The sequence below is a fragment of the Ovis canadensis genome, chromosome 20 (assembly GCF_042477335.2).
Source record: "Ovis canadensis isolate MfBH-ARS-UI-01 breed Bighorn chromosome 20, ARS-UI_OviCan_v2, whole genome shotgun sequence".
In the NCBI taxonomy this organism is placed as follows: Eukaryota; Metazoa; Chordata; class Mammalia; order Artiodactyla; family Bovidae; genus Ovis; species Ovis canadensis.
The window spans coordinates 37440382-37463733 of NC_091264.1; the positions used below are offsets into that span (position 1 = coordinate 37440382).

General features: G+C 38.1%; 1 long non-coding RNA gene across 1 annotated transcript in view; it reads right to left on the bottom strand.

Annotated features, from left to right (window-relative positions):
* Positions 1-22293, bottom strand: part of LOC138425359 (uncharacterized) — a 43335-nt gene extending 21042 nt beyond the window's left edge. Inside the window, exon 1 of the long non-coding RNA XR_011251185.1 lies at positions 22198-22293. This is a non-coding gene — a long non-coding RNA (uncharacterized lncRNA). The remainder of the gene's footprint in view (positions 1-22197) is intronic.
* Positions 22294-23352: the final 1059 nt, after the last annotated feature.

Below are 23352 nucleotides of genomic sequence, written 5' to 3' on the forward strand. Positions count from 1 at the left end.
TGTAGCATGCTGGGCTGGGTCTCAGGTGCCCACACATGAATGTGACTGGTATTTACTCACAATGAATCATCCTCATGTTGGATGGACCAGTCACAAAAGGTGGGCATAATAAGACCTCACTAGACTTTGCAAATACAGTTTAAAAGGCAGATCCTGAGAGTGTTGGAATGAAACCAGCAAGCCAGTCCATACTTGTTAGGATCTGGGCTACTTTCTTTGACAGAGCAGTAACCAGAAAATCTGTAGTGACTGACTACTCTTGAAGTGGCGTAGTCACTGTTTCTGTAGTGTGTATACGGTATGAAAAAGATGCCCTAGCAAATTGACCATCAAAAGGGGGCAAGGTCATCTGTAATGTAAACACAGCACATACCTGGAAGCTTCAAGAGTTTATAACATCAGGCCTCTAATTCAGCATAATTCAAGGAGTCTAGTCTAGTGAGAAATTCTAGAAGAAGTGGCAGTGATAGGAGAATTGGTAGGAGTTAGCTATAGGAGTAGGAGAAGGCAATGGCACCCCACTCCAGTACTCTTGCCTGGAAAATCCCATGGACGGAGGAGCCTGGTGGGCTGCTGTCTATGGGGTTGTTAAGAGTCGGACACGACTGAGCGACTTCACTTTCACCTTTCACTTTTATGCATTGGAGAAGGAAATGGCCACCTGCTCCAGTGTTCTTGCCTGGAGAATCCCAGGGACAGGGGAGCCTGGTGGGCTGCCCTCTATGGGGTCGCACAGAGTCAGACATGACTGAAGCGACTTAGCAGCAGCAGTAGCAGCAGCTATAAGAGTGACTGGACTTGGGGAAGGGAGCCCCAAATGTGCTAAGCTACCATGTGGATTATTTTGAATTAAAGTTTACTTGAGAAACAGTCTGTATAAGAAGAACACTCTGACCCACTTTATTCCCCTGAAATCAGGGAAAAAAAGCTCCTATGGGAATGCATCCTCCCTACACTGGGAGGATGGAGATCATCCTTATCACAAGAGATATGGAATATGAGCCCGAGAAAGTTTTATAAGCAAACTTTGTTACTTCGTTAATTTGCCATCCTAAGCAAAATCCCTTTTGATTTCAAACATAGTCATTATCCCCAGCACCAGTGGGGTACAAAATATTCATGTGTATAGACAGAGGAATACACTGGGTTACAGAAACAGAAGTGTCTTGGAGGCACCTGGATGTATTATCCACAGCTGAAGACAGACTAGAAGGAGATGTAGATTTGAGAACTGGGGAAGAGAGATTTTGGCATATTGAAGCTCTTAGGGTCTCATCATTTTCATTGAAAGACCCAGATCCCTAGTGCTGCACCTCTTAGCTCTACCAAGACAAACTTTGTCACCATCCTTCACTAACTAACTCTATGTCCTTAGCCAGGCAATGTCATCTCATTGGACCTCAATTATCTGTAACCTGGCAGTAATCATACACTAGAGAGAGGGCTTATTTTGAGAGTTCTTAAAATATTTGTGTATATTTTTCCCTAGCTGCTTCATAAGCTGTTCTAGTATTTTTCCAATTAGAAAGTCTTTCTTTGGATTTAGATTACTGGCATCTCCAAGAACTCCTATTTAAAATAAAATTTCTTTGACATATAAGAATAACAGTTATAAAACAGTGCTTACTATGTCAGACACTGCCCTAAATAACTTGCATATTTTAATTCATTCAATCTCTTAAAAGCCCAGTAAGTAGGTACTATTTTTATTATCCATTTTAGAAATGAAAAAACTTGGAAAAGAAAAGTAAAACAACTTGATCCAGGTCTCATAGCTAGTGGTAGGATTTGAACCCTCACAGCCTAGCTCCAGAGTCTATGCTTTGATGACTTATACTATTAGTGTCTTTAGTCAGAGAAGGCAATGGCACCCCACTCCAGTACTCTTGCCTGGAAAATCCCATGGACGGAGGAGCCTGGTGGGCTGCAGTTCATGGGGTCGTGAAGAGTCGGACACGACTGAACAACTTCACTTTCACTTTTCACTTTCATGTATTGGAGAAGGAAATGGCAACCCCCTCCAGTGTTCTTGCCTGGAGAATCCCAGGGACGGGGCAGCCTGGTGGGCTGCCGTCTATGGGGCTGCACAGAGTCGGACACGACTGAAGCGACTTAGTAGCAGCAGTGTCTTTAGCAGGATAATTTGTTAATGAAGAATTACATTAGTCAGATCTGAATGCCTGATAAGTGCAATCAACTTATAGAATAAGGTTTTTCCAGAATGAGATTCAGGGCTGATGAACGATGCTGTACTGTTTAATGCTCGGTTAGGCACCATGTTTAAACTACTGGACATTTGGGTGTAAAAGAGGACGTGCCTGGTGGAATGGGTATAAGCAGGGACAAAAGAGTTACAAAGAAGGAGGAATCCATCAAAGACATGTTCAGATACTTTATTCTGACAGCATCTATCTGCCCTGAGTATTTCCATACAGTTATCGATACATGTTTACCTGTTTGTATTTCCGCAGATAAGTTATTTGCGTAATGTGGTACCAAGTTCTTGATCAATTTGTTGAAAAGTGAGAGAGTCTTTGGAGACAAAGAATCTGTAGAGCATTTCAAATATTTGATAGCACTTTCCCCTCCCTGCCTCCATTTGTTTTCATCTCGCTCATTTTATCTTGATTCTGTTGTAACAGATGCCGATGGAGTTTTTGACACTGAGAATGCCAGATCTATCATTAATGTGTTGCCAAACTGGGGAAGATTTACTAACAATATGTTTTGCCTGCATCAGTTCACTTCTTTTAATAGAGAGACTCATTTGAATAACATCTGAATAAGGGAGTTAATAATAGTAGCCTAGAAGCGAAAGCCAGATTGGATTAATGAGCAACTGACCCGAATCTTCACCCTGAATTAAAATTGAATGGCATTAGAATAATTTTGGAGGCACAAAATGTTCTGTCAATTCTAAACCTTCCTTCCACCCTTTTCCTGCTTCCCCTCCTGCTACAATATTTTTAACACAGTACTTGCCTCTGCCCCTTCTGGCTTTACTTGGGAGTCTAAGAAAGAACATATTGGAATGACATTAAAGTTATTTCATAGTATGAGCAAAAATACTGTTCTGAAGTTGGTTACAAATTTTAATTCTTCAGAGATGATGTATTAAGTAGGTCATGCTGACATGTATGTATATATACATATATATATATATACATATATATACATATATATAATGGTTAAAATGGTAAGGGGAATTAAGAAAACAATTTTCTTTTTTAAAACTGCAAATATATAAGTATTTTACAATGTTATATTCAGTCTGTGGGTGGAGGGAGATAGAAAGAGAGAGGAGAGAAAGCAGAGTGAGAAATAATCATTAGTGGTTAGCCATTCAGACTTATGTATTTGTAATAATGGCAAAAAATTGCTGTGAGACAGGATTGTCTTCTTTGAGAAACACAATGTGGGCTTGTGCCTATCTAAATAGAAAAAAATATGTAAGAGGTAGAGGGGTCTAAGGAAGGTATGTGTGTATGTGGGAAGTATTTGAAAGATTTACTTTATTTTATAACTAATTTATCAGAATTGAATTTCCAGGTTTTGTTGTTGTTATTAATCTTTTTGAAGTGTTAAATATAGAACAAGTAAAAAAAAAAAACTTGAATGTACACCATGATAAATGTGTATAATTATCACTGAAATCAAAATGAGAAAATTGTCAGCATCTCAGCCACTCCCCTTACTCACCTACAAAAAGGTAATCGCTAGCTGACTTCAATTTCCATGGATTCTCTTTGCGTTTGTATTTTATATTGAGAAAATCAGACAATCTATAATTTTTGGAGACAAGTATCTTTCATCCTGTTTGTGAGATTCAGCCATGTTGGTGTGAATAATAAAATAGGTCATTCATTCCATTTCTCATATGTATGACTAGACCACCATTTATTTATCCATTTTCTGGTTAAAAAATTGAGTTGCTTCTAGTGTATGGCTATTATAAATAGTACTGCCACAAAGATCATGTACATCATTTTTGCTCAACATATGTGAATTTTTGGGGGGAGTACTTAAAATATGAAAAATAATTTCCACAAACTTAAGAAAACACTGTTCCTAGACTTCTGTTTGGCTGGGAAATTCAAGACACTGTTTATAAACACACTTTGTGTCTAACTGCCTCTGATTTTTGTTTGTTATGAATTTGTCTATGTCAAAATCTCAAACTTCTCCTAGGAAGCACTTTGACTTTCTGAATTAAGCTACACTTTTTTCCAATTCCTGGATTTTACTTGAATAGGGACCAAAATAGTTTTTACTTAGTATAAAAATGGTCATTAAGTAGGATTTCTGACATGTCAAAATCAATAAGTTAATATGCTTTAGTTTGAGGAAAATTAAGAGATAAAGCAACAAATATTCACTTTCTTTGAACCTTGTACTTAGCAATCAAAACAGCAAGTCACTCTAATAATTTTGTGAACTACTTATTATATTGGACTATAGAGCTGCACCAAGTGGCTCAATTAATCATTAGCCCATTGATGGAGAGGATATTCAAAATCAGCAGAGTAGAAAAGAGAAAATTTATGTAGCACAGATATAAAAATTTTTTAATACAATATTGAAAGTACACTACATAAGGCAACTTCAAAAGCCTCTCCTGAAGAGAAGATTGAACACAGTTTCAATTTGTAAATTAAATTAAGATAAAACATAGACTGCAGGGAACATTCCAATAGGATTCTGGGGTAGACTCAATCACTGACATAAGGAGAAACTTATCCTTTATTTTTAAAGGTAAATTCAAGCCCATTTAACCAGAAAAAAATGTGAAATTGTCACTTTAGAAAATATTCAATGATGTGTGGTTAGACATTTCAAAATAGCCTAAAAAAGTAAATAGGCTAGAAATTTATACAGTTTATGGCTCTTTAAATAAAACAACCAAAAGAATCAATGATCTGTATAATTTAAGAGTCTAGAGATAAGAAAATATATTGTGTTGCAAGTAAAAAGCCTTTAAAAGAACCAATATTCCACACTGGCAAAATTAAGAAGGATAACTATTAAAAATCTATCCAGTGATTCTGCTTCAAAGGAGTATAAGCACTCCAAAATTTTCTGGCCTTCCTCTAATCTAATAGGATTGTTTATATTTACAGATGAGTAGCATAGTTTTCTTATTTTTATGAATATTCCTATATACACATCTAATCCCACTACTACAGAATATCAGATACTTGAGAGAAAAATTTTAATTATCTGAAAAGTGAAAAAAAAAAAGATCGACTTTTAAGATTGAAAAAGGAGAAAGAATTTTACATTAAAGTAGAAATGACTAGTTTAGCCAGATTGTGGAAGAAAGATAATAAAAGACAAATTTGAGGGTATATAGTAAGTCATAAAAGCCTTGAGGGGAAATAAACTTTACCTTAGCTTAATCAAACCACTTAAGAACTAAAAATACCTACATACCAACCTCTAACCCATATTTTGAGGTCATTATCAGAAGAAAGTTTTGTATTCTCAGTGGTACAACTCCTACAAATATAATAGCTAGAGTTTGCTCCTGGATAAATTGCACTGCATCTTTGACACATAATCAGGCTATAACTGATCTAGACACCAGAATGCCGATACCAGGTATGGGTCAAGAATTTATCAAAGAAATACAATGATGGCAGCATTCCCATGGGTCAGATAGCATGGATTAACTTTATATTGATCTCCTATAATATTTTTGTTTTTTACCAACAGGAATATGTTAACCCTTACTCTACATATGTTAACTCAACAACATGGCATGTGTAGAAAAACAACTGTCAAATAAAGCTTATCTGCTAGTTCAGCAGCCAAAACTTAGCTTCTTTACCTCCAAGCAAATACAAGCATTAAATCAATCAAAATATCTTTAGATCTTGGATTCCTAGGTCTTTACATGTAATGTTACCATAGTAGTAAACCCCTGCTCCTAAAGAAAAACAACTGAATGTTTTTATACTAGTTTATTAACAAATTATGAAACATCACTGCATTCTCCCCTACTACCACTGATTGTTGTTTAGTCACTAAGTTGTGTCCAATTCTTTGTGATATGTGAACTGTTGCCCACAAGGCTCCTCTGTCCATGGAATTTTCCAGGTAAGAATACAGGAGAGGGTTGCCATTTCCTCTTCTCCAGAGGATCTTTCTGACCCAGGGATCGAATCCAAAGCTCTTGCAACATTTCCTGCATTAGAGACGGATTCTTTACCCCTGAGCCCCAGGGGAACGCCCTTACTGCCATTGGTACAACACTCTTAACCAGGGGCTCTAGTTCCTGAGCTCTCAACCAGCCCTCTTCTGAGGGGATGGAGGTGATGGATTAGTATTGTGTTTGTGTCTGAGAGTATGGTACCATGTATCGTCTGAGGTCTCCTTGTCCAGTTTGAAATGCATGAGTTTTTCCTGACCTGGAAGAGCTAGCATGGCGTAACCACAAGGAGGTGTTTGGACAACATTGCTCCAGCTTTTTCCATATAAGGTGGGGCTGGGAGTAGATGGACCTCTCTTGTCATTTGCATGTTCTTCTTCTGGTTAGGATCCAGGAGGCTCAATGATTTTGCCCCCTCTGGTATGAAAAGTTTTGCTGATCTCCCTCATCTCATGTGCAGGAAGACCAAAGTCTTTCTATTCGTTTGAACCTTCCCTTGGTAGTTGTCAATTTAGATTCTGTGTGTCAGTTTTCATTTGCATTTTAAAAAATCTTTAACACTTATATTTTTATAGCACTGTTGCTGCTACTCTGGGAAGGCAGAAAGGACCACTATCCAAAATCTGGTTTGGGTTTCTAGACTGATGTCACAATTCCCCTTCCCCTTAAAATAATATTCAGAAGTTTATTAGAGGATTGGAGTCTCTGGTGGGGGCAAGGACTATCTCTCAAAGAGGTCCAAAATAGCTGATGAGACCAAGGAAAGGAGAGGTTCAGGATTTTATGAGCAATTAGAGGGTGGTGCTGGGGTGAGGTTTCACTTACAAAGGGGCTTGCATGATTTCAGTCTTTAACAAGTGACCAAGAGGGAACACCTGGGGATTCTTCAGATTTCCCAAAAATAAGGCACAAGGGGAAGGGAGGAGGGTGAGGTTTATAAGCTGACGGTAGTGCAACATTCATAAACAGAGTAAGACCACTTGTCACAAGAACATTCTGCCTGTCAGACATCGTTAAAAGCACTTAGCATATACCAGTGGACAAAACAGAGAACAACGCCTAGTATCATTGGACTTTCATTCTATTTAGGGAAGACAGAACATGCATAGCTGATATAACATGTGAGTAAAACAAATAGGATGTTAAATTCCAGTGAACCATATGGGGAAAAAGGAGTAGAAAGAGGAAGAAGGATTAGGGAGCAGGGGGTGGGAGCAGAGGTGTAATTTAAAATAGAGTCATTAGGATGGATCTCACTGAGAAGGGCAAACTGAAACAAGTAAGGCAGATGAAATTGTTAACCCAGCAGACCTAAGGAAGACCCGTGCAGGTAGAAGGAGCAGTGAGCACAAGAACCCTAAGGAAGCAGGGAACCTGATAGAGTGCCTGAGAAACAGCAAGGAAGCAAGTGTGAAAAAGGGACGTGAGTCCAGGGAGGAGGAGCAGGAGGAGGTTAAATCATAGGGGAAAAGGGAGACAGATTATGACAAACCTCACAGATTATGGTGAGAAATTACTGTGTGAAATAGGGAACAAGGAGGGAGTTTGAACAAAGAGATGAGATGATATGACTTGTCTTTTAAAAAGAGTTCTTTAGCTGCTGCCCTGAGAATAGACTGTAGGAGGGTAAGGATGGAAGCTGAGAGACCAGTCGGTGGTGGTTTAGTCACTGCCTCGTGTCCAACTCTTGCAATGCCATGGACTATAGCCTGCCAGGCGTCTCTGTCCATGGGATTTCCCAGGAGAGAATACTGGAGTGGGTTGTCATTTCCTTCTCCAGGGGATCTTCCCAACCCAGGGATTGAACCCGTGTCTCCTGCACTGCTGGTGGATTCTTTACTGCTAAGCCACCAGGAAAGTCTTCGGGGACCAGTTAGGAGGCTATTAATACAATCTGGGTAAGAAATGATTTTGATTCAGGCCAGAGTGAGAGGAGAAGTAGCTGAATTTTAATATGTATTTTAAAGTCAACAGGATTTATTGCCAGGACCTGGAAGGAATGTGAGAGGAAGATGGGTCAAGGAAGACCCCGATGTTTTTTGCTTTGACAGCTGTGAACACCTGTGACAGGCGGAGCAAGTTTTTATAGGAACATGTGCATGAAGTCAAGGTCTGCATCTCAGTACTCCATTCACAGCACAATTCTATGGAAAATTAAAATAGGTAATATGTATAAGGTGGAAACAGATTTTAAAATAGAAACAAGTTATGAGTTGAGGCACAACTGAGGCAGAAGCAACAATGGTTCTATGTGTGGACAACAGAGTGAAATTTACTGGTCCTTAATCCAGACTCTGCCTTTTTTTTTTTGGCAAAACAATTTTCAGTTGCAAAACTTATTTTCTCCAAGTTTCCTGCTATGCAAAATGGAATGAATATATAATTATCATGGATGAAGATGTTGGAACATAAAGACCTTGGAATTGGAGTTAAATTTGAGTTCTTGCAAAATTCTTTACTAAATTAGGGTACTGTATTTACCTCTTTGATCTCAGTTTCTTTATTTGAAGAAAGATGTGCACTTTTTTGAAGCACATATACTAAAAAAAAAAAAAAAAAAACTGGAGCAAGAAAAATAATACCTGACTTGTGCATATGTTGGGCTTCCCAGGTGGCACTAGTGGTAAAGAATCCGCCTGCCAATGCAGGAGATATAAGAGACTTGGGTTCCGTCCATGTGTTGGGAAGATCCTCTGGAGGAAGGCATGATGACCCACTTCAGTATTCTTGCCTAGAGAATACCATGGACAGAGGAATCTGGTGGGCTACAGTCCATGCAGTCGTAAAGAGTTGGGCAAAACTGGAGTGACTTTGCATGTATGCAGGCATGTGTATATGTAAAGACTAGGAAAAAAATGTATTTGGCATAAAGCAGGTGTCCAGCCATTAGAAATTAATTATAACTTCAATTTTTGTTCTTTTATGTATTTATATTTCCATCTTTAAAAATGATTTAAGAAAAAAATAACTTACCAGAAAAGCAATATTCATAAGAAGTTCCTATTATTCAGAATGCTTAATTTCTTTTTTGTAGTTCATTTGTGTACATTATGCATTTATTTATTTATCAAAACTTGGTTGCATATATACCATACTTTTGGTACAAGAGAGGTGAAGGTGAATATGGGTCCTGTCATGAAAGAACCCCTTACTCTCGCCACCAAATTTCCTGAAGTAATTAGGATTCAAAATGGTTGATCTCTGTCCCATCGGGGGTCACTGTTTCACAGCTTTAAGCCTAATTCAATCCCCAGTTTCTTTGGTGTATATTGTGTTAAAAGAAAACAGATATTGGGACTTCCCTGGTGGTCTAGTGATTCAGAATCTGCCTTGCAATGCAGGGGACTCAGTTCAATCTGCGTTCCAGGCATTAAGATCCCATGTGGCACAGAGCAACGACGCCCAGGAGCCACAGCTCACTGCGCTGCAACAAGAGATCCCACGCGACACGACCAAGACCTGATGTAGTTGAGTAAATAAATACATATTTTTAAAATAATAGAAAACACGATTCTTGCCTCCATGTTTCTTAAAATATCTTTAATTTTGGATGAAAGTCTCCAAGGAAAACATCATTGAAAAGTAAATTAAGGCATTAAAATGACTGTGTTAAGGGCAGCAGGAAAAATGCCCCACCTTAGAGACTTTTTTTCATTTTGATTTTATCATTCATTAATTTATTCATCCAGCAAATATGGTTAGCTCAAAATGTGGTCTAAAGGATATCCTTTATTTGGGGTCACAGAAATATAGGAAGACAAGGTCTTTTTTTTTTCTTTTTGTATAATTATTCTGTAATGTGATAAACATGGTTATAAAAGTATGGCCAAACATTTGCAATTTTAGGAGAAAAAGAACTGATCCTACCTGAGGTATTAGGTAAGATTTAATATAGGAGATTTTAAAGGATAAATCACAGGGCCAGGACTAGGATGAAATGATGCAGGCATGCTCCTTGAGTATAAAATTTAAGGAAAGTCAAATAATTTAGTAGTCAAGACAAATATTGCAAATTATGGTCCATAGGCTGACCATCTGTTTTTGTAAGTAAAGTTTTATTGGGCTTTCAACAAATAAGAATGAAAGGTAAGGTTATTCTAAGAAGAGAAAATCACATGAGAAAACACTAGGAGACTTGGGAACGGTACCTGAGATATTTAAGAATGATAGATAGTCTTGTGAGGTTAAGAAGATTATCTGAATAAAATGGTTACTTTTCTGTTTGTTTTAATGTCAAATTCTGGATTAAAGAGTCATTTCACCCTCTTTTAAAGTTTTCATCTTGCTGGAAGCAGTGAATTGGATTAATTGGCCTTGAAGTATTTGTGATCTATTTGAAAATATGGGCTTTAAATAATGTTTGCTAAATTGAATAGTTTTCTTACTACTTTAAGAAGCCTAGAAAGAATGAAAGGACATAGGGAAAGAAGGAATGTGTTGGAAAAGAGCAAAGAAAAAGGGTGGCAAGTGCTTAGAAGGCACAATTTTCTTACTGTACAAACTGGCTACTTACTCTACTATGCATGAAAAAAAGTATAATATGGGTAAAACAAGGAAAACCTTGTAGAAACCATACATGTAGCACTCAGGTACTATGTAAGAAGACTTAAGATAGGTGGAACATATTTAAGTTTTCTTTTAAGAAATGAAATTCTGGACCTATTTGGGGAGTTTTTTATTTTTAAAAAATTTCCCAACTTCACTGAGGGATGATTGACACAAATTATATATATTTATGTTGTACAGCCTGAATTCTTAAGGAATACATGATTTAATACATATATGCTGCTGCTGCTAAGTCGCTTCAGTCGTGTCCGACTCTGTGCGACCCCGTAGACGGCAGCCCACCAGGCTCCCCCGTCCCTGGGACTCTCCAGACAAGAACACTGGAGTGGGTTGCCATTTCCTTCTCCAATGCATGAAAGTGAAAAGTGAAAGTGAAGTCGCTCAGTCATGTCCGACTCTTAGCGACCCCATAGACGGCAGCCCACCAGGCTCCTCTGCCCATGGGATTTTCCAGGCAAGAGTACTGGAGTGGGGTGCCATTGCCTTCTCCCTAATACACGTATACCTTGTGAAATGATTACCGCGATCAAGCTAATTAACACATTCGTCACCTCAGTAGTTACCGTTTTCCCCACCCAATAGTGTAAGAACACTTCAGATGCACTTCCTTAGCAAATTTCAAGTACACAGTATAGAATTTGTAATTATAATCACCACGCTGTTCTGCAGAACGTACAAGAATCATAACTGGAAGTTTGTATGCTTTAACCAACATCTCACCTTTCCCTAGTTCTAAGCCCCTGGCAAACATTGTTCTACTCTCTAGTGGTATGAAGTCATACACAGAAAAATAGTGTATTATTTCACTTACCTGTGGAACCCCCCAAAATTTGTATGTATTTGAAGGAAAAAAAAATACAATATCTATGATAGTATATGTTGATTGGAAGTATGTGCTATGGGAATGGCGGAGAATGTTGGAAAGAATAAGTAATTTGAGGCATATGTACAACATGAAGACGAACAGATAGTAGTGTTCAAAAGTAGTATACCTGTTTCTGTATCATATGAAGATGAAAAACACAATTACAATTTTTAAAATTTTATATGAAAGCAAGTGAAAGTGTTAGTCGCTCAGTTGTGTCTGATTCTTTTTGACCCCCACAGACTGTAACCCTACAGGCTCCACTGTCCATGGGATTCTCCAGGCAATAATACTGGAGTGGGTTGCCATTCTGTTCTTGAGGGGATCTTCCCAACCCAGGGATCAAACCTTGGTCTCCTGCATTGTAGGCAGATTCTTTACTCTCTAAGCCATCAGGGAAGCCTAAATTTTATATAAATGATATCAAATATATGTTTATTTGAATTGCATTTGGGTCTAGATGTGATTGGCTTCCCAGCTGGCTCACTGGGTAAAGAACCTGCCTGGAATGCAGGACATGCAGAAGATATGGGTTCACTTCCAGAGTTGGGAAGACCCCTGATGCCAGGCACAGCAACCCACTCCAATATTCTTGCCTGGAGAATCCCATGGACAGAGGAGCCTGGCAGGCTACAGTCCATATATTGCAAAGAGTCAGACACGACTGAAGTGACTGAGCACAACACAGCTATGTGATTACCTCTGCATTCGATTTTTAGATCATTACAGGTTCTTCCATAATGCTCATCAATAAACTTCAAGGTCAACAATGAGTTAACTTAAAATGTGAAAAGTTCCTGGACTCAGGGAGAAATCCTTAAGAAAGTAAGGATACCACACCCTAAAATCTGGCCATGTCACCATTTAATGACTTCATACCAAAGACTTCTTAGGATGTAAGGTCCCATCTAACAACTTAGGACCCAGACATAATATTGAAATTATAGTGTAGGTCCTGCGTCTATCTCAATTTGCCTATTGAGTGGCCTTCACTAAGCTTGTCTTTGTCTAATATGTATTTGTTTAAAATCAGAATAATACAACAAACTTGAAAGCAGTGTCAGAGACAGTAAGAAAGGCTATACTTACCACCAAGCCCCATTATACGCTTCTCCACTCCCAAGAGTTTACAATAAAAAATAAGTTGTCATCAGATATAGCATCAAAAACATTAACTATAGCCATAGGCAGACAGCTTTTCCTTTTCCAGGTTCATCTTTATGAGAGAAGCTCAACAACAAAGTAAAAGATGCCTAGAGCATCTAAACTCTGTTTGTGATAGATGTCTACAGAGAAGACCTCATGAAACCCAGCAACATAAAAACATCATAGTCAGGACCCAAGCACACTACCCATGGCAGGGCCTTCCTCACTGACAGCTGAGCATCCCACTCAGAAATCTGGTCACAGGTCACTTGGACAGTGGTCACTGTGCTGGATTTTTTTTTGTTGTTGTTGGTTTCTTTCCCCTTTCATTCATGGAATCCAACTGCTCTGGCTCTTGATTTTTAGAGTCGAAGTATTCATATATACACTTACTTTTGCCATGATTATTATAATATTCCCTTAGCAGTTCATATTTTCCATATTCAGTTATATTTATTACCTTATGCCATGACAGCCTTATGATGTAAGGGAGTTATCCATTACACTGACTGCAAAGGAACACATCCAGATTGAGAGGAAAATAAATAAATATTGTGTATCATTAGCAGGAAGTGAAAAACATTCAGGTTCTAAACACATTTCCAACCAAATCATATTCAGCCAACAATTATTTATTTTTCTCTTATCTGCTACTCACCCCCTCCTATCATGGTCTCTGGCTTCATCTATCTTCTCCTTTCTCCTCCCTTAATGATATTCCTCTCTTAAGACTTAGATTGAAACACTATTTACCTCTTTAAGTTTATTCCTTCTTCAGCCAAATTCTCAAAAATGCCTGTGCTAGTCTTTCTTATTCAACCTTTTTGCTGCTTCTTTCAAACTCTTCCCTCTGATTTGACCAAATCAAACTGATTGAGTCTATTCTTGGGCAAAGTTTCTTACTTTAGGAATCTCTTCTTGACCTACTGTGTTCCCTTATGAATTCTGTATCCAGGTATTAATAGAATTCCTGTCACTTTCTTGGGGTTTATCATGCAGTCTAGTGTCAACGTGAGTATCTGTCAGAGAATGTGAAAAGCTGTGAGCCTGCTGAGACCTGCATTTAAAATATTATGTAATGCAGGTGACATTATTGGGTGCACCTGAGTGCCCAACTCAGGCTATAATGTGGACAAAATAACCACTTCCGGAGAAGTACCATGGACTAGAGGAGAAAGGCTTCAGAGTTAGTCTTACTTATTCTTGCAGAACCATTCATTTATTCATTCAATTTTTTTGTTATATATTCTATGGGTTTGTAAAAAATTAATGTTTTTAATTGGAACATAATTGCTTTACAATGTTGTGATAGTTTCTGCTCTACAACAAAGTGGATCAGCTGTATGTATACATACATCCTTTCCCTCTTGAGTCTCCTTGTCCCATCCCTGCCCCATCCCACCCCTCTAGGTCATCAAAGCACTGAGCTGACGTTTCCTATGATATACAGCAGGTTCCCATTAGCTATTTATTTTTCACATGGTAGTCTGTATATCGGAGAAGGCAATGGCACCCCACTCCAGTACTCTTGCCTGGAAAATCCCATGGACGGACGAGCCTGGTAGGCTGCAGTTCATGGGGTCGCTAAGAGTCGGACACGACTGAGCGACTTCCCTTTCACTTTTCACTTTCATGCATTGGAGAAGGGAATGGCAACCCACTCCAGTGTTCTTGCCTGGAGAATCCCAGGGATGGGGGAGCCTGGTGGGCTGCCGTCTATGGGGTCGCACAGAGTCGGACACGACTGAGGCAAATTAGCAGCAGCAGCAGTCTATATACATCAGTGCCACTCTCTCAATTCGTCCCCTAATTTATTTATTTTGGTTATTTTTCAAGTTCTTCTCATCTTTTTCTTTTATCTACTAGGGTCTTAGACTTAGTACTTTGTAAAGTATTTCACTTAGGAAGGATCTCTGTCCAAAGGGTAAACAAAAGTTTACGGTGCACTTTTATTCATGGGAGGTTGAAGTGAATGATATACGAGGAAACAGCTTGCTGATATCTGGGTTTAGAGAATCTGACACCAATCAAGGTCAGTCTTTTACTTAGTTGTCATTTCATGTGACTTCAAGCATACTGCTGCCGCTGCTGCTGCAAAGTCTTTTCAGTCGTGTCCAACTCTGTGCGACCCCATAGACGGCAGCCCACCAGGCTCCTCCGTCCCTGGGATTCTCCAGGCAAGAACACTGGAGTGGGTTTCAAGCATACTAAATCTAAACAAATTTAGCAAATACGAATGAAAAACTAAAACAGCTATAATTATACAAAATGGATGCCACAAAAATTATCTATGTAAATTGAAACTTGAGGGATTTTTTCAAACTTTTAAAAGATTTTTTTAAATAAAATATATAACTACCACAAGTTGGATTCTGTTACACATTTAAAATGTATTTTAGAAGTGTGGGAAAGATCTGACTTCTAGAGAAAGTCCTCTGACCTCACATCAAATCTGATAAAGATAAAGGAAAGAAAATCTACAGAAGATAGTTCCAAGAATTAAAAATAGTGTAGAGTTCTTGCCCCATTTCAATGGAGATAAATGATGCCCAAAATATCAGTGCAAGCTTTCAGAATATTGTTGGATTTGACTTTATTTATTAGCCTCCAAACATCCCAAAATAGTCATTTAAAATACCACCCCATTACTCATTTAGCTCAAAATTCTAGTGGGCGGTTCTTCTGGTCTAGTCAAAAGTTCCTGATCTTGACTAGGTTAGTTCATATACCTGTCTGTAGATGGTGAGTCCTGGGCCACACTCACATGCCTATTAGATGTCTGGCCATCATTTGGATCAGTTAACATGAACTTATTCACATCGTGGCATTTTTTCCAAGAGCAACAAGAAAGGAAACTGCAAAACTTAGGTCTGTGTGTAGAAATGGCACAATCTCACTATTGCCTGTTTCTGTTAGTTAAAACAATCAGAAGAAGTGAAGTGAAGTGAAGTCGCTCAGTTGTGTCCGACTCTTTGCGACCCCATGGCTCCTCCATCCATGGGATTCACCAGGCAAGAATACAATCAGAAGGCCTCTCTATATACAAGGAGTGAGGAAGCAGATTCTGCCTCTTTGGGGAAGAGTTGTAAAGAACTGTGAAAGCCATTTCTTTGCAATCTACCACATAGGCAAGAGTAAAGTAATAGATTTTTGAAACAGTATCTTAGAGTCATATATAGCTTTTATTATGTTGAGGTATGTTCCTTCTATTCCTGCTTTCTGGAGAGTTTTTATCATAGAGTCAAAAAGACAAGGCAAAAAAACGAACTTACTTACAATTTCTTTTAAGATTTATAATAGCAGATAATTTGAAGGCTAAAGAATAGCTTAGCTATTACTGTGGCTCTTATGAAGCTATTGCCTATAAAAATTCCTAATAAGTAAAGTAGTATTCCCTAATAATAAACTGAATCTTATCATCTAAAAAACTACAGTAGAGTGGCACAATTCCTTCCATGGCCATACTGAAAAATGAGAGAAATAATTTGTTCATGTCCAGCATATACAATACTTTGTGACAGATAAGTCTAAAATGGTAAATATAAATATTCCAAGTCTCTATCCTCAAAGATATACAGTCCAGTGGGTGAAACAGATAATAAACCAAAGAAATAAACACATATCTACTATCAGTGAAGACTGGCATGATGAAAACAATGAGGTTTTGGTGTAGAAAAGGAAAGGAAGGGAATGGTACCTGCTTTATATAAAGTATTCCGGATACCATCTCTGAGGAAATCACATGGTAGCCAAGGCTTAGATAAAGATTAATAATATTATAATTAATTCCACTTTAAAATGCTATGTTCATTTGAATACAAGAGTTATAGATGGTCATAGAAATGATCTAATCAGGTCCTTTTAGATGAAAAACATTTAACAGAAGAAATAATTTGCTCAATTAAACTTATACTTTTGAGCTGAAAAAATTTCCTCAGTAGTTGAGAATGACTTGGGACCAGCCTCTTTCAGGATGTATCTTTATAGCACTGTGTCCTCTTTCCCCTTATTCTTAAACACAATCCTGCAAAAAGCTTTGTTACCCACTGTAAGTTCTATAAATCCAACCACAACAGTAAAGAACATTGACTTCAAGGACTTTGTAGCTGGTGTTCCTCTTGGGGCAAGTGCAAACTGATAGGGGAGTTGAAGGGAAGCATAGTAGTTAAAATACTTCAGCATAGGAGACATTTTGACTTGGTTAAATCTAGCTCTGCAACTTAAAAGCTTCTTTCTGCCTCCAGTTTCAGAATCTGTGAAATGGGGATAAAAACATCAATACTTCTTTCATAGGACTGGTGTGAGGATTGTGCTGTGATATGCTTAGTCACTCAGTTGTGTCAGACTCTTTGTGACCCCATGGATTGCAGCTTGCAAGGGTCCTCTGTCCATGAGGATTCTCTAGGCAAGCATACTGGAGTGGATTGCTATGCCCTCCTCCAGGGGATCTTCTCCACCCAGGGATCAAACCCAGGTCTCCTGCACTGCAGATGCTACAGTTGGATTCTTCACCAACTGAGCCACCAGGGAATCTCAGTGTGAGAATTAAATGAGTTAAGAACTGCAAAGCATTCAGAACAGTGCATGACACTCAGTACACCTGGATGTGTCAGCGACTTTTAGTCCTATGTGTATTCATGAAGCTCAAGGTTAGACCCTAAGCAACAAATAGCTGAGAAAAGAAGAGAAGCAAAGGCAAAGAAAAGGAAAGATACCCATTTGAATGCAGAGATCCAATGAATAGCAAGGAAAGATAAGAAAGTCTTCCTCAGTGATCAGTGCAAAGAAACACAGGGAAACAATAGAATGGGGAAGACTAGAGATATCTTCAAGAAAATTAGAGATAACAAGGGAACATTGCATGAAAAGATAGGCACAATAAAGGACAGAAATGGTATGGACCTAACAGAAGCAGAAGATATTAAGTAGAGGTGGCAAGAATACACAGGAGAACCTTACAAAAAAGATCTTCATGACCCAGATAACCACGAGGTGTGATCACCCACCTAGTGCCAGACATCCTATAATGTGAAGTCAAGTGGGCCTTAGGAAGCAACACTATGAACAAAGCTAGTGGAGGTAATGGAATTCCAGTTGAGCAGTTTCAAATCCTAAAAGATGATGCTATGAAAGTGTTGCACTCAATATGACAGGAAATCTGGAAAACTCAACAGTGACCACAGGACTGGAAGAGGTCAGCTTTCATTCCAATCCCAAAGAAGGGCAATGCCAAAGAATGTTCAAACTACCACACAACTGCACTCATCTCACACACTAGCAAAGTAATGCTCAAAATTCTCCAAGCCAGGCTTCAACAGCATGTGAACCGTGAACTTCCAGATGTTCAAACTAAATTTAGAAAAGGCAGAGGAACCAGAGATCAAATTGCCAACATCTGTTGGATCATCAAAAAAGCAAGAGAGTTACAGAGAAACATTTGCTTCTGCTTTATTGACTACACCAAAGCCTTTGACTGTGTGGATCACAACAAACTGCGAAAAATTCTTCAAGAGATGGGAATATCAAACCACCTGACCTGCCTGCTGAGGAATCTGTTTATGCAGTTCAAGAAGCAACATATAGAACCAGACATGGAACAACAGACTTGTTCCTAATGGGAAAGGAGTATGTCAAGGCTGTATATTGTCACTGTTTATTTAAATTATATGCAGAGTACATTATGTGAAATCCTGTTCTGGATGAAGCACAAGCTGAAATCAAGATTGTTGGGAGAAATATCGATGACCTCAGATATGCAGATGACACCACCCTTATGGCAGAAAGTGAAGAGGAAGTAAAGCGTCTCTTGATGAAAGTGAAAGAGGAGAGTGAAAAAGCTGGCTTAAAATTCAACATTCAAAAAACTAAGTTCATGTCATCTGGTCCCATCACTCCATGGTAGATAGATGGAGAAACAATGGAAACAGTGACAGACCTGGTTTTCTTGGGCTCCAAAATCACTGCAGATGGTGACTGCAACCATGAAATTAAAAGACACTTGCTCCTTGGAAGAAAAGTAATGACCAACCTAGACAGCATATTAAAAAGCAAAGACATTACTTTGTCAACAAAGGTCCATCTAGTCAAAGCTATGGTTTTTCTAGTAGTCAGGTATGGATGAGAAAGGCGGACTATAAAAAACGTTGAGCACCAAAGAACTGTTGCTTTTGAACTGTGGTGTTGGAGAAGACTCTTGGGAGTCCCTTGGACTGCAAGGAGATCCAATCAGTCTATCCTAAAGGAAATCAGTCCTGAATATTCATTGGAAGGACTGATTTGAAGCTGAAACTCCAATACTTTGGCCACCTGATGGGAAGAACTGACTCATTGGAAAAGACCCTGGTTCTGGGAAAGATTGAAGGCAGGAGGAGAGGGGGACAACAGAGGATGAGATGGTTGGATGGCATCACCGACTCAATGGATATGAGTTTGAGAAAGTTCCGGGAGTTGGTGATGGACAGGGAAGACTGGTGTGCTGCAGTCTATGTGGTCACAAAGACTCAGACACGACTGAGCAACTGAAATGAACTAACTGAATGTTAGACTCCAGCAATGTTTTCATAACAGTCCACTTTGGAAAAAAGAAATAAATCAACTAATGGAGGGATTAGAATTGAGAAAGTTTTGACATCTCAAAAAATAGCATGGAAGCAAATTGCCAAAAATTTTCTCCATGATCTGTAGCAAGATTGAGCTGCAATTGAGCTCAATTATCAATAAATAAACTTAAAAATATCAAATATATTAATGTTTCATAAGTCCCACGTTGAAATTTCAGGATTTGGAGGCATGACTGATGTTAATGAAGATGTTTCCCTTATTTTCTTTTCTCCAGTGTCCACCCTGTTTACTCCTCTGAACCCTTCTGGACATTTAGTGTAGGGAGAATAATTACATAGAAAACTACCAAAGGATCATTGTTCCTAGGCTCTGTTAGACTGAGTGATTGACACCTGTCATTAATTCACATCCTGATCCCCATGAGGACATTTTGGCAACCATATGGCATGGGGGTGGAGTTCAGTGTATGTCTGTCCCTGACCAACACACACACACACACACACACACACACACACTCAGAAGCTACAAATGCCTGTCCTGCATGTGAATGTCTGGGAGCTGTCAGAAGTACACACTGAGATACTGCAGTATTTTACACTTATGATAATATGTCATAGGGTTAACGTAAGAAGTCAGCAAGTGTCATTCACTCTTGACTTTGGTAACAACTTCTATCATCCCAACCACACATCTTGTCACTTTCCATGCTGTTCTGGCAGTGGCTTATGTTTCCACCTGACCGTAACACTACAAATTATCATATAATTCCTCTTCAAGAGTCCCCAACATTCCTTCATTTCTAAGTTGTGCAGTCCACGTCTGGTTAATCATAACATATATCTTCAAGAGCCTCCAGTCAATTTTGATTACCATCTGCTGCATATTTGAAAGTCATTCCTGTAATGGAGTGGCCAGACTGACATGTGTTATATCCAAACCCTCATGTTAAAGTGAGGAAGCTAGTTTTGATAAACTTAATTCAGAAGAATTCTTTTAAAGGGAGATTACCCTTCGCTACATATATGCATCATTTTAATTAGTTTATCCCTTTGTTCTTCTTATTAGTTTTTATTCCTTCTTAGAACTCTTATGTCAATTATGTTTTTTAATAAAATTTTTAGAGAGAAAGATAAGATATACAGAGGCAGAATAATGGTGCTCTGTTACCACTGGGAAGTCACTGAAACACTATAGCAATGTAGCTTGAAAACAGAGAATTTGGATGTTTGAAGAAAATATTGAGACTTTCTGAATTTACCTATATCATCCTGAAAGGGAATTAAAAAAAAAAACAAACTCATAGTCATCTCATTAGTAGTTAGTTCATATGGTACTGGCTTGGGTGGATGAGATACAATTTCTATCCAAATTATTCTCATCTTAAACATTTCTCACAGGATGAAGGGTTAGTTTTGATAAACTTAACTGTTTATATACATATATATATAACTATATATACTAATTATAACTATAAGGTAAAATATATATTATATATAGAAACTATACATATATATACTAACTATAATATACATGTACTAACTATAATATATATGGTAAAATAATTAATTGTTATCACAGTTATTTATGCAGTTTGTCCAAGTCACTGTCATCCCGGTCATTAGCATCCTCATCAGCATCAGCCTGGGATAAACAAAAGGCATTCAAGCTTTAGCTCTTGTGATCACTGTCTTAATCTGTTTGGCTGCTTGGACAAATTATCACAGGCTGGGTAGCTTATAAACAGAGGAGGTTTATTCCTCACAGATTTGGAGGCTGAAAGTCTAATATCAAAGTGCCTTCACGGTCAGTTAAGGCCCTTTTCAGGGCCACAGTTTTCTCTTGTAGCTTGAAAAGAGAATTTGGATGTTTGAAGAAAATATTGAGACTTTCTGAATTTACCTATATCATCCTGAAAGGGAATTAAAAAAAAACTCATAGTCATCTCATTAGTAGTTAGTTCATATGCCACTCACGTGGCAGAAGAGGTGAGGGAGCTCTGTGGGATTCTCTTCCATCAGACCACTAATCCCATTCATGAGCGTCATCCTCATAACCCAAGTACCTTCCCCAAACCTCACTTTCTAAAAACATCACATGGGGCAGTAGGATTTCAACATATGACTTTGGGGGGACACAAACATTCAGCCATAGCAATCATTCTCCAAGTTTTATTCAGATACTACTATTTATGACGCATTGTTATAAATCCAGGGGATCATATAGAAGTGTATACAATAATTTCTGTCCTTAAAGAATTCCTGACTCTGACTTAAAGTAAGGAATCGGATCAAACAAATCAATACTGACAACACCCAAGCTGCCTACAGGCCCTTCAAACAATAAACATCTTCACAGAACAGGAACCTCCTATAGCAACTCAATGTAATGGACTTTGAAGATTTTGTTTTGGGGTCTCTCATTCTCTTCATGATTCGTAAATATGAATTTAATATCTGCCATATGCCAGACTGTGCAGAGTTTCAGTCTTTCCCACCTCTGATCGAAACTTTCCTGGGTATGGAGTCGTTCAGAGCCTTGGGCAGCCTGAATTCAGCTAATAAACTGAAAATTAACATAGTTCACACTCCGTAATGAAGAGGCAACTCCAAGTTATATTTATACAATGAGTAGGGTGGGGAAGTGGCTTATAGGGGTTGTCAAGGACTCTCATTTTCCATGAAGTCCAAAGCTCCAAGAACAGTTCACCTCAAATAAAAACTTTCTCCTTCATTCCAGCAGACACTCCCATCCATAAACCTAGAATTTAGTAAGAGTAGGTACACATGTACACCCATGGTTGATTCATGTCAATGTATGACAAAAACCACTGCAGTATTGTAAAGTAATTAACTCCAATTAAAATAAATACATTTTATAAAAAAAGTAGGGATAGAATGCAATTTTTACAAACCTCTTTCTCTGATGAGATTTCCAGTTTCCTTTCCTGATGTCTCTTGAAAAGCAGCTCCTCCAAGTCTTAAAAGCAGGAGTTGTATGTTTAAGGGATAAACTGACAATTTAGAACTTCCGTTGTTATTACAAAAATAATAGTGGTTTGCTGTCTCAACTCTTGGTTGAAGTGGAGAAACAGATTGTTGGCCTGTGCCCAGTTCCTATGGCCTTGTGCCTGCTGATAAGACTGTGTTATAAACTTTCCAATTGTTCTTCTCTACCAGGGTGGAAAGCTGAGGTCCAATTCACTGAAAAATGTAGGTGAATTCAGTTGAAAATATGAGGGCATTTAAGCTTAATTTTGGTGATCGTAAAAGGAAAGATTCAATAATGGTGTCCTATATTTTAAATATTTTAAATTCTCTTGTCTTTGCAGAGAGAAGGGATAACTCAAGAGCTAGGATTTTCACTATGCATTTAAATGTGTATGTAGCTATGAGCAAAATATTGGAACAAAATTTATGTTATCAGTATTCATGGTTAAGGGATCACTGTGAGTAGCATTCTAAAATCAACTATTTTGGAGAGGGTTGAGGGTTGCATGCTAAAAATAAGTAAACATGTAAATGTTGGTCAAGTAATATTACAAGAGCAAAGAAGAAGCAGGCTTTTACAGAAATGTGATGCTTTGCCAAAGTTTGTCTAACTATGAACCACAAATCACTAGGTTTATTTAAAATAAGCTTTAGAAATGGGGGCTTGGTTTCCAAAGTGTTTTGTTTTGAATTTATTATAATTAATCTCATTTTGTCATTTGTATGACACATTTTCCCAAAGGATATCAAGATACTTAACAAAAGCTGGTAGTGATGGCAAAATAGCATGATAATTGGTGTTAAATGGATCATTTGTTAAAGTGTTTTACTACACTAGTTCATCTCTCCAGCTTCATTCTCTTTTTTCCTCCTCCCAAATGATGCCAATTATCTAAAATCCAGAATAATAATTTATTAACCTTCACTGTCACCTTATTAACTTGGTTCTTCCATTCTCTTTGCAAACCATGCATCTCACTATTATCTTACATTCAGCAATACTTTCAATTATCAAATAATCATAGGCTGTAAAAATACCTATCAGTGTCCATTACTAACATAAAATCTAAGTGCAATTT